Genomic DNA, 14,047 nt, shown 5'->3' with positions numbered 1-14,047 from the left:
AGTTAGATGTTGCCAACCAATGAAGCTAAAGTGCCAAAAACAAATTATGTCCTATTTCCCTTGACCCACCAATAACACTCGCATTGCCTTCCCACCAATTCTTTGTCAATGTCATCACTTTTTTCTTTTCTTTTCTTTTCTTTTTTCCTACCATTCAATTATTAAAAGGTGTTTAAGGTGTTTTAGGTCATGGGTTTAACTTTATATATCTAAGATATTTGAAATTAATTTATTTTAGATTTAAATATTACTCTTACCCTTGTACTTTTAAAACTAAACCCAAAAGTACATAGATGGCCATAATTAACATTTTGAAATCACGAGGATCAAAATGAACTAAGGCCACGTTTATGGAAGAATAATGAATTTTGGTGTAATTGGAATTAGATTGTATTGATGGGTCAATGAAAATGGATCTCAATTGTAATGGTTATTTGATTGCAATCGATTGCGTTTACTACGTAGTTTACAAAAGTAATCAAATTTTTATTAAGGTTGTTTACTTAGAAGTTGAAATTGAATGGACAAATTAAGATTACGAAAATACTCTCTATTGTAAATCAAAATTTTGGACGACCGAAGGAACCAGAGAGCCCACCAACCACTGCAATCACACTAGAGTCATCCATTGACAACTCTTCATATTCAGTTGTACATAAGCAGACTAGAAGCTCGGACAATGAGTTCCCCCCTCCCCCCCGGGGAAAGAGCCTTCACAGCCAAGTATGGACAAACCTTCTCCCCACGAGGCACTCCTTACCTTTGTCAATGGCCTTTCACCAACAGGCAGCATTGATGAGAACAAAGAGAAGAAGAGAGGAATAGAGGCAGGGAAAATGTCGTCGTGCTGATGAAGAACCTACTGACGGGGAGACGTTGGCCAAGAAGAAGAAAAACAATATCAATGTGCACTGGTGATCCTATCCGATAATTTGGAGTAGGGTGTATTCTGTTTTCTTCTTCTTTTTTGTGTTTTGGAGAACCACCACCCACCATGAAAAAAATCTCTTTCGAAAAAAATGTAAATCTACTTATTATGTTTCCAATATATTTTATTTGAGTTTGATCGATTTTACCAAATTCATCAACAAACGAACATTTCACGTAGTGGTAGTGAACAAATGCATGTCAATCTGAAGATGAATAACATGAATAATAAAACATAAAATTTATTGATACGGTTTCCGATTCCATTTAGACTGGAAACCCTAAAATTTGGATGAATGGTAACAGTCATTTACACCATTCACTATTACCGATAAACCCGAACAGTGCAACAATAACTGATAACATGTGAGGAACAATTTATAGATATGGCTTTCGATTTCATTTATCGGTAGACCGAAAACCCTACAAATTGGATAAATGGTAACAGTCATTTAGACCACTCACTGTTACCGATAAAACTCAAGCGGTGCAATAATAACTGATGACATGTGAGGGTAAATTTTGAAAAGTCGGACAAAATTATCAGAAAAAAGGGTGTGGGTCCTACTCAATAATATTCAAACACAATTCGATTGATTACCCCACGTCCTTCATTTACATTACTTCACTATGAATTTCCAACTGGGCCCACATGTCAAGAAGAATGCGAAACGCAAGTAAACACTATCAAACATTAAAAAAAATATATATGTCCTACTTTCTAAAGTACTTTTCATTTATTGCCATATATCGGACGTAAACGTGACCTAAATCAAAAGTATTGTGACAAAATAGTATTTTGATCTTTTTAATGCTACTATTCATGATGAGAGACACTTGATGTCTGACTAATTAACATATGTTCATCCCAGTTGAAATTATAAATTAAAAGTTTAACACGTATGAGAAACATAGGTTTGATTGACAATGTAAGTTGTTTGCGTATATTTTATGCTACAATTGTGCTCATTTTATGTGATATGTATATATCTAAATCATCTAAGAAGCCAAAATTCTTGATTAGCTCACTTATTTACATAATCCAAACACAATTGCTGGCTTATGTGTGAAATTTAATTTAACTAGGTATTAAGAAGGTATGTTTTATGTTTAATGTGAAGATTGCTAATTATGATACAAACTAGATGTATACCGTCCAGTTTAAGATAAGCCTAAGTTCATGAAACTAGAATTTCATAATGCATGCTAACTTTGTAAATATCACAACTCAAAAACTATATTTCATTTATATATATAATCCAAGCTCAATTATAAGAGTAATTTTATAACTCTAGATCAATCAAATATTAAGTTCACTAAACTATGAGATTAAAAGAAAGGGAAAACCTTAACGCAAAAAAAAATAATAATAATAAAAATGGTACATTCTTATTTATATGCATTTTCACAATTTCTTTACAGGATCCCATGTGTGTATTTGGTAAACTCTTCCCAGAGTTTAATTTAAAAAATTAGCTATTTTGGGGAAAAAAATCAAGTGTTTGGCAATGGCAACTACACAAAATGGATTCTAAAAAAATAAGTTCATAAAATAGGATAAACATTTAAATCATTTTTTAAAAAAAATGAATTTCAAACATTTAATGGTTAATTTCTCTCTAATTCCTCAATTTCGCTATGTTGTGGTTACCATTACTTGTTGTCCATCAGCTCTGATGACCATCGCCGACAGCCTACTCAGATAACTATCACTGGTGGTCAACTGTGATGACAATCATTGGTGGCCATTTCTCGACAACTACTACCAGTCAACTCCAGCTACCACCTCGTGCAATTGCTGCCAGTAAACTTCAACCATCACTTCCCGCAACCGCCGTTTGCCAACTTTGGCCACCACCACCTCTTGCGACCACCATCGGCATACTCAACCACCACTTCTGGATATCACCATCGGCATACTCAACAACGACCGCTGCCTAACCCCGACCACCACAAACCGGTAGCCAACTCTACGACCACCCCATACGACCAACTTCGATAGTCATCCTTTATATTAATTTAATATCAATAAAAACACTTTTAGTATATCATAAACCAAACAAATTTATATGTGAAAAATACTTTGGAGAAAGAGTTGTCAAAGACATCTATTTTTAGATTAAAAATCATTTATAGTTCCTAAGCTTCTATAGAAATAATAATTGGGTCCTTGTACTTTTAAATTTGTAACAATTTAGTCCTTTAACTCTAGTATGTAACAATTTAGTCCTTATAATTTCAAATTTGTTACAATTTCATCCCCGTCATAGAAATTAGTGTGAAGATTTAATGAATTTTCTTATATGAATAAATTAATAAACTAATTAGAAACTCAATATTTTTATGAAATATAAGGTCTACAATCTACGTCATAAAATAATAAATATTGACATCCAATTTTGAAGATTTTTTTTACCTTAGGGATAAATTTGAAAGTATAAGAACTAAATTATTACATACTAAAGCTCGTTGACTAAATTGTTACTAAATTGAAAGTACATGGACTAAATCGTTACCAACCAAAGTTCAATGACTAAATAATTACTTTCATGAAAGTTCATGGACCAAAAGTATTTTTTAACCCTATTTTTATTTTAAAGGGTTTTTATCCAAAGTGTTTGAATGAAATATTTTTTTTATAGTAAAAACTTCACTTTTCTTAAATCATTCCAAATAGTCTAAACATTCATCTATGTGGGAACTAATCAAGCATTTACCTGTTTAGAGTTTTGAAAACTCTAAGGGGGTGTTTGGCTCACCAACATGAGTTAAATTGAGTTGGTATATATCAACTCATTGTTTGGCCTACCAACTTTAAATGTTGGTGGAGTTGAGTTGATATATTTTACCAACTCTCTCTTCTTCCGATGTTTTCAATGGCTTCACCCATCGACCACTGTCACACTCCGAAAACTAACTTTAGGCTCCGACAACCACCTCTAATAACAACTCCGACGACAAACTCCGGGTTCTTATAACCACCTCCAATGACAACTCTGACGACAAAATTCGAGCTCCAATAACCACCTCTGATGATAGTTCTGACGACCAACTCCGGGATTCGCAATCTTCGCGCGACCAACTCCAACAACCAATTCCGAGCTCCGACAACCACCTCCGTTGACTCAACTCCGACAACCACCTTCACCCTATCAACTCTTATGACCAATTCCAGGCTCTGACAACAAACTTCGATGACTAACTCCAATAACCACCTCCGACTACAAACTCCGATGAAAAACATCTTCAATGACCACTTTTGAGCGAGCAACTTCGACGACCAACTCGGGGTTTTGACAACTACCTCCGATGATAAACTCCGACAACCAACTCTACTACCACCTTCATGCAATTCGCATTCAAGCTTCGACAGCCACCTATGACTACAATCTTTGGCGAAAATCATCTTCGACAATCAACTTCAACGACCACCTTTACCCGACCAACTTCAGAATTTGAAAACCACCTTCGATGAAAAACTTCGACAACCAACTCCAATACCATCTTCATGCAACCAACTTTAAGCTCCGACAACCACCTCCAACTACAAACTCCAGTGAAAGCATCTTCGATAATCAACTTTGACAACCACTTCTGCCTATTATAAGACTGATGACTATTGAAGTATGTTGTAAGATTATTGATTATATAAAATAATATTATTTTGTCTACATTAAATGCAATATTTATACGTAAAAAATTGTAAAAAAATATTTTTATTTAATTGAATTCACATACTTAATGAGTTTACGAAAATTTAGACGAAAAGTAAGTATGAAGTTGAAAAGTATAAAACATATAAAAAAAAACATAAAATTAATTTTTTTTCCTAGAATACTCTTCGACAAGAATTAGTGAAAATAAATATTTGTTCTCCGATAATCCTCCAAATGTAGAGGAATTGAAAGTAAAATCGTTGAAGAAATGTGATGATATTCTATTTGTTGCTAAGATGATGGGAGAGATTTAATTTTAAAAAATTCATTACATAGTAAAAATATAAAGCAACAACCGGAAGAAAAAAAAAAAAGAAAATGATAATGAAATTTATGGAGAAAATTAAGAATCAAAAGTTTTGATTTCTCTTTGGTTTGTCGTTTTATTTAACCATATTTCTATTAAAAAAATATAATTAGTTAATTGTTTTTCATTACCAAAAAAGAAAGAAAAAAAACTGCAATTCATATTTTATTAAAACAAAGATAGATAGAATTACTGAATAAAAAAATTACAAAATAAAAATAACAATCATAAAAACATATGATTTAGAGTTCAAAAAACTGCATCAAATATCCCTACATCCCAAATACAGACAGACATATGAACTTTACAAATATATAAACTTCAAACATCTTATTTCAATCCAACGTACAAAAGAGTCCCTAAACAGTAAATTTTCAACTCTCATGGGGGTGATTTTATTGCCCTTCGATTGCTTTAAAGTTTAAAACGTGATTCACTGCTCCCTTTGCTTTTTACTGTACTTTGTCCACTGGTCTTTCTGTGTACATTTACCCACTTATTTCTATCATCATGCCAGCGCCCATTGAGGTTGGACCCCACAATTCTTTACCGTTTTACCTAATCTAGTAAATTAACCTGTGAAATTTCATTACTCTTATTATTATTATGATTTTCTATATAGATTTGATCAGACTCATAAAAATATAAGTTAATTTGAAATCCACTCCCAAACACACCCTTCTATAATTATTTTAATTTATATTCAGTTTTTAAAGATTAAACATATAAACAAACACTCATTTCACCTTTAATATTTTCTACCAATATTTTAAAATTTTGTTTTATTTTTTTTAGAATTTAGCTAAAAACTCATTTATCATCCATAAGAAAAATGTAAAATAAGAATGGATGGTAAATAGGCTTAATTTTTAAAAATAAAAAACAAACAATGAAATGGTTATCAAAATGGGACCTAAAACTATAGATTTTTATCTAATAAATCTCGATAATTATATATATAAATATATATATATATATATATTATATATATAATATATATATATAATTAATTTATTAACCTATTTGACATTAAATAGAAAATTATCATACATAAAGTTCAAATTTAGGGTTTTTTAGATGCGACGTTCAATTTAATACTAAAATATTGATCAATTAGACACAAAACTAAGAATGTATAAATTTATTAGACATATTTAAAATTCATAACTATTAAACACAAAATTGGTGATTTAAAGATATGATTAAAATTCAATAGTTAAGGCCCCATTTGGTAATTTTTTATTTTTGTTTTTGAAAATTAAGCATATAGACACTATTTCTACCTTTAAATTTATTCATTTGTTATATACTTTTCACTAATTGTTTAAAAAAAATTAAGCCAAATTTTGAGGGGGAAATAGCTTTCATTTTTATTTTTTAAATTTGGCCAAGAATCCAACCATTGTTTTTAAAAAAAAGGTGCAAATCATGATAAAAAAATGTAAATGAAATAAACTTAATTTTAAAAAATAAAAACTAAAAACTAAATGATTACCAAACGAATCTAAATTTACCATTTGCTTAATTGCATTCTAAGTGTAACAAAAAAAAAAAAAAAAGGTTTAAATTGATAGCTTGTTTCTGTACAACTTTTTCAATTTAAAAATACTACGAATTCGGAATCAATTTTTTTTTAAGTGAAATTTAAAGAAAAGCAGATAAAAAGTAGAATGATCTAAATATATAGTCCAAAATTTGTAATAACCAAATTCTTTATTATATTTGAATTATTATCTAGTACCACATCATAAACGTGTAAAGTTACAGTACACTATAATTCATTATTCCATAGCTAACGATTTTGAAAAGAAAACAAAATTCAATTATTTAGACAAAAGGAAAAGGCAATTTCTAAAAAGGAAGTATAAACCACTTTTTGTTTTTAGACCTAAACATCGCCAGAGCATATTTTCCCTGAAATCTTATTTACTTATTTTAAAAAAAATGAAAAGATATTAAAAAAAAAAAATAACAACAACTACCTCCGAACAGAACACACTGACATTTATTAAGAAAAATATGTTTTTGGTTTCTAAGACCTCGGTCAAATTTTTATTTTATGTGTTCAACAAATATGTATTTATCTAACCATTCGAATTATGTTTCTTAAAACAATTTTTTAACGTAAATCATAATAAAAATTATTTAATAATAATTTTTTTGTCAATTAAATATTCATAGATTACTATAACTAAATTATCCAACACATTTACAATTATTTAAATTATAATTCAAATTCTAAATATACTACCAAATACATATTTGAAAACATGAAATACAACTCTATTTTTATTTAATCACATTCAAAATTTTGTTTTTAAATTCTCTACCAAACATGTCATAAGTTTTTATGTCCAATTTTTTTGGTTTTCTTTTTCTTTTTTTGAGAAATTTTATGTCCATTTTTTTTTTTATTTAGTTCCTACATTTCTAAAACTACATTTTTATATTCTTAAAATTTGATTTTCAGTTGGTCGTTAAGCTTTAAAATATTACATGTTCATTCTTGAATTTGATTTCCATTTAGCCGTAGCTTTCAAGATTTTCACTTTTAACCCCAAACTTTTATTGTGTATTAATTTTTGGTTATTAGTGTAAATGCTTGTTAATTCATTTAAAAGTTTTAAAAGAATTGTAATTAGCTAGGCCTATTTTGGTAACCATTTTGTTTTTAATCTTTTTTTTTTTAAAAAAAAAATTAAAGCTATGGACATTACTTCCACATCCAAATTTCTTTATTTGTTATCTATTTTTCACAAATGGTTTAAAAAACCAAGTCGGATTTTGAAAATTAAAAAAATAGCTTCCAAAAAGTTGTTTGTTGCTTTTTGAATTTGGCTAAGTATTCAACCATTGTACTTAAGAAATATGCAAATCATGGTAAGAAATGTAGATGAAATAGACTTAATTTTAAAAAAATAAAATAAAATAAAAACCAAATGGTTATCCAACGGGACCTTAGTTATCACTAATTTTACGACACTATTATAATTAAAAAAAATCACTTCATAATATTTCAAATTAATTGGCTAAAAGTTAACATCAAAGACGAAAGTAAACATTTATGTAAATGTAGGGATAAAAAGTATAAAATATCGAAATCTAAAAACCAAATGAAAATTAAACTAAAAAGCATAGGGGTAAAAGTGTTACATGAAGGAAAACTAGACTCAAAATCTAAAGACTATATATATATATATATACATAACTGGGGGTATTTGGAGCGTTGAATGGGTTATAATAGTAAGCGATTATTATAGTTTTGGGTTATAATAGTCTGTAAGTTATAATAGTCTGTGTTTGAAGTGCAGATTATTTTAGTCTGTGCTCGGAGTGCAAGTTATTATAGTCTGTGGTATAATAATTTGTGTTTGATGTGCAAGTTATTATAGTTTGTGGTATAATAGTCTGTGTTTGGTGTGCAGGTTATTATAGTATGAGTTATAATAATCTGTGTTTAGGTTGCAGATTATTATAGTAGTCAGTTATAACAGTATGTAAATTAAATGCATGTTATCTTAGTATATATCAAAATTGATTATACTTTTCTATATATCAAAAGAAAAAAAATAAATGAAATATCATATTTTCACGAACCTAAATAAAATTGTTTGGTCTACCAATTTTTATAAAATGTGTTGAACGTTGCATTGTCCTCATTCCACCAATTTTAACCTTGTTTGACGTATCAAACTTTGTGAGCATGCAACAAATACAATTCCATTCTCATAAAAGGATATTAATAATTGTCTAACACATTAATTGTAACGCCCCAGGCCCAGGATTCGAAATCCGGATTCCAAATCCTTGTCCGAATCCTGGGCCTGGGGTGTTACAAATGGTATCAGAGCAAAACCTCTCCCAGTAAGATGTGGTCCGAGGACGAACCAAGCGGAAGCTGGTGAGCATGTAATGACCCGAGTTTATGAGGGGTACATGAATGAACCGGTATCACATCCGAACGAGAGGGATCCTGAGAACATGAAAGTATGGTTAAAAAAGGTTCAAAAGAATTGAAAGTTACTACATATACTAACAAGGTGCACCTTTCTTTTCGGTGGCTCAATCATAAGAACTCCAAAGTTTAGTTTGGAGCAATCCTATGTTAGGTGACCTCCTAGGAGTTTTCCTATGATGCATGGGAGTGATGACAAAGCATGCTGAAAGGACTCGTGTTGGTTTATAGGGACAACTTCTAAAAAGTATTCAAGGCAAGGGAAGATGACATAGCCAGGTCGCAGGGGATGTAGGGGGATGTCGGGGCCATTAGGGGTCCAAGTTCATTCACAACCTTGACACGTAGCTCAACCTTTATTACACAATGCTCTTTCGGCCGTTCAACAATGGACTTCAATTGGTCATTTGCAAAGTCCATTGCATTCTTAAAAACCTTAACCAACTTAGACTAATATCCGTAACGCTTACTTCAGGATTCCATCAAACTCATCCTGTGGCAGGTCATGTGCATGTGAATCGCCAGTAGGAGCACCTTCATGCATACGCCCTGACACATTTGAGCTCCACAGTGATGCATTGAGAATTCTTCATTCCAACCGAAAAGGATCCTTACCCTATAATTTATAGTGGGAGTCCTTTGTCTTGTACAGTCAGGTATCTTATAAGCCATCATACGTTGTAACTATGCCAAGTACCCAAGGCAAAAGGTCCCGTTGTCTGATCTCCATCCATCAGATTCAACCAAATTCACCAAACATTCCACCAGCTTTGACTCTTTCTCCTTCTTCCAAGTGTGCTTTGGAACTCTAGAAGAACTTGTCATCCATCAGGAGTCCAAGTTCATTCACAACCTTGACACGTCGCTCAACCTCTATTGCACAATGCTCTTTCGGCCATTCAACAATGGACTTCAGTTGGTCATTTGCAAAGTCCATTGCATTCTTAAAAACCTCAACCAACTTAGACTAATATCCATAATGCTTGCTTCAGGATTCCATCAAACTCATCCTGTGGCAGGTCATGTGCATGTGAATCGCCAGTAGGAGCACTTTCATGCATACACCCTGACACATTTGAGGCCATGTCACTAGGTGTCTCTGCCCCTTCTTCAGTTGCTCGATCCTTGCTGAAGATGTAGGCTAAGTCATCAAAATATGGGAATGACTTTTTCAGGAGCCCTTTTACCTTTACCCAACCATCGAATGTCTCTTTCTCCACAGTGATGCATTGAGAATTCTTCATTCCAACCGAACCTATTGCATGTCGATCCTTGCATTTCTGCTATAGTTTGGTACGTTCTTTTAAGGATCCTCACCTACAAGTCCATAGTGGGGGCTCCTGTCTTGTACAGTCAGGTAATCTTATAAGCCATCATACGTTGTAACTATGCCAAGTACCCAGGGCAAAAGGTCCCGTTGTCTGATCTACCATCCACCAGAATCCCTTGCTGAAGATGTAAGCTAAGTCTCAAAATATGGGAATGACTTTTACAGGAGCCCTTTTACCTTTAACCATAACCATCGAATGTCTCTTCCTCCACAGTGATGCATTGAGAATTCTTCATTCCAACCGAACCTAATGCATGTCGAATCCTTGTATTTCTGCTAATATGTTGTGGTAACGTTCTTTTAAGGATCCTTACCATCAATCTATAGTGGGGATCCCCTTGTCTGTAACAGTCAGGTATCTTATAAAGCATAATACGTTGAGTAACTATGACAGTACCCAGTACAGGGCAAAAGGTCACCGTTGTCATGATCTCCATCCACCAGAGATTGTCAACCAAAGTTCATCAAACAATTCCACCAGTTGACTCTTCTCCTTCTCTCAAGATGTGTCTTTGGGAAACTCTAAAAAACTTGTCATAACCTGTTAGACATAGTACACCATCAGGGGTCCAAGTTCATTCAACACCTTAACACGTAAGCTCAAACCTCTGTTTGACAATGCTCTTTCGGCCATTCAACAATGCGACTTCAGTTGGTCATTTGCAAAGTCTAATTGAATTCTAAAAACCTCAACCAATTTAGACTAATATCCATAACGCTTGCTTTAGGATTCCATCAAACTCATCCTGTGGCAGGTCAATGCAATGTGAATTGCCAGAGGAGCACCTTCATGCCATACGCCTGACACATTTGAGGCCATGTCCACCAGGTGTCTCTGCCCCTCTCAGTTTGCTCGATCCTTACTGAAGATGGTAGGCAAAGTCATCAAAATATGGGAATGACTTGTTCAGGAGCCTTTACTACCCAACCATCGAATGTCCTTCTCCCACAGTGATGCATTGAGAATTCTTCATTCCAAGCCGAACCTGTTGCATGTCGATCCTTGCATTTCTGCTATAAGTTTGGTACCTTTTAAGGATCCTTACCCTATAATCCTATAGTGGGGGTCCCTTATACTTGTACAATCAGGTATCGTATATAAGCCATCATACGTTGTAACTATGCCAAGTACCCAGGGCAAAAGGTCCCGTTGTCTGATCTCCATCCACCAGATTCAACCAAAGTCACCAAACATTCCACCAGCTTTGACTCTTTCTTCTTCATCCAAGTGTGCTTTGGAACTCTAAAAGAACTTGTCATCCTGCTTCATGTACACCATAGTACAATTTAAGTAGTAAAGAAAGAAATTGTCATGTGATGTGTTATGTACAATGTATAAGGTAGTAAATCTAATTATATTAAGAAATTTGGAAATTGAATTCCAAAATCGCATACATGAAATAAAAGAAAAAATACATTGTAAAAGCCACAACTAAACATGGAGCTACTGATTGTTACGTAACTCCCAGTCAGAAAATATATTATGTGACAGTTCATCTCTCCATTGTGTTCATTCATTTGGACTCTCAATATAATTGATCTCGTCCCTACTAATGGTAGCAGGATGTGAGTCTACCTTGTCTAGATCCTCGGGCATTTCACCAGTATTCATCTCCTTGTTAATAAGATTATGAAGAAGGCAATACGTCGTGATCGTTCGAGTTTGAACTTGCACAGGGTAGTATGATTTTTCGCAAAGTATTGTCCATCTACCTTTCAACAGCCCGAATGCCCTCTCGATAACATTCCTCATAGAAGAGTGTTTCATGTTAGTAAATTCTCTTACAATTGTAGGTACATTCTCTCTTCTACGCCATTCCGAAAGATGATATCGTTATCCTTTATATGGTGCCAAGAAGCCCTCTGCATTTGGGTACCTAGCATCGCATAGATAATAATACCCTATACAATGCCCAACATCTACAACTTGTGTTCCCACTAATCTGTCAGTTGTCCTTAGTAAAGTACATAAAATAGCAAAACATCTTCTATCCATTTGCATGCTTTCATGACAACTTAAATTAGACTCGTGGATTAGCCGAAAGTATGCTCGTTGCCTAATATGATGTCTAATGTGATGTGGCGGGTATTCTATCTTCCTATGGTCATTGAGTAATAGCTCTAGTGATAGCAATAATTGACATGGGGTAGTTGTGAACACCGTTAGTATGGTTACTATTTCTTAGGGGTCCATTATACCGTAGATTACGAAAATTGGCACTTGAAACTATTCATGAGTGGTTTTTGAAATTTACGCAAAATTTAATTTTAGTTTCAAACTAATGTACTTTTAGTCTAAACACGAATATACTTATCATGGAATTTTAAATGTATGCAAAATCGTATGATATAGCTTAGTAATAGTAGTAATAGTAGCTTGCAATACTTTTGATTGTTTAACGTTAAGATTGAAACTTTTATCTAAATTTAGAGTGCAATTGGATGAAATTGAAAGTTTGAAGTAAATATGCATTTTTTTTTTCTTTTCTCTCTTTTCTACTTCTTTAACAAATAAATTTAAATAATTATCTATGGACTTTTAAGTTTGTTCACCTTAATCCTTAAAGACAATTATTCATAGTTGTTACTTTACTTTTAATTTATCAATAAAAAATTTTGTTTGTATTTTTATCAAATATGTTCAATCCTACCAGATAAAGCTATCAAATGGGTATTATTAACATTTGTTGCTGATCACTAGCATGCTTTAACCCATAGATAAGTGTTGATCCTACAAACTATTTTTGTTTTTATTAATCAACAACAATAACCATATTCAATTTCATACAATATTGTCGAATAATTTCATTTTTGAATATGAACGTGGAAATTAAAATTCTTATTGATAAAATAGTCTTGATTTTAGTAGGTTTCATTTTAGGCTCGTGATCAAATCTTTAATTTTAAATGAAAAATAAATCAATGAAAGGAAAAATGTGATGAAGCCTAACAAGTATTTAGGAAGAAAATCAAGCCTTTTAAGAATGGAAATTGCTGTAATAAAACAACTGCAAAAGCAGAATTAATATATAACTAAATTATTTTAAGAATTTAAGTTTTGTATCAACAAACACTTCAAATTTACAAGATGAAATTTGAGAAAAGAAGAAGTACGACTTAGTTTCCACCCGACCTACAACACATGAAAGAAAATATTTTAAATCTATCAGCCATAGAAATAAACAAGAAAATAGTGAGACAAATAGTATGAACAAAGACAATAAGTAGAGAAAGGAAAAGATCACCAAGAAGGACACAAAAGAAAAGAAAATTGAGACAAAGAAAAATACCACCTTACATACGATAGAAGGAGGAAATGTGAAGCTTCGCTTGTTCTCTAATAAGTTGAACACTATGACAATAATAACATATGCTTTAGTAATAATATAAAGAAAAAAGTGAAAATAACTTAACGAGAGATGTGGTAAACAATACAAAAGAGAGGGAAGGGGAAGAGACTTACCAACAATGGTGTGATGAAGATGGGGTTATCCTCATAGTTGTAAGAAAAAGAGGTCTCATCTATAGATAAGAGAAGATATTGACATTCTATGTGATGGGTAGGTTAAGTTTAGGTGTACGTGTGGTAATAAGTATACCTTGGAAACCCCACCTAGTGAAATAAAGTGAATATTGTACTATTGATGTGAACCAAATACATTAGGAACTAAATAAACCATTACTGTCAACTACATCAAGAGAGTACTTGCAAACCACTACTTGCAATCTAACTAGAGTAAACTAAACAAGAACAACTTGGGAACCAAACAAGAGTTATGACATAGATGCAGTGAGATTGGGAAACAAAAAAA

The sequence above is a fragment of the Benincasa hispida genome, chromosome 1 (assembly GCF_009727055.1).
Source record: "Benincasa hispida cultivar B227 chromosome 1, ASM972705v1, whole genome shotgun sequence".
NCBI lineage: Eukaryota > Viridiplantae > Streptophyta > Magnoliopsida > Cucurbitales > Cucurbitaceae > Benincasa > Benincasa hispida.
The sequence above is the reverse complement of the archived record's forward strand: the minus strand, read 5'-3'. Positions refer to the sequence as shown.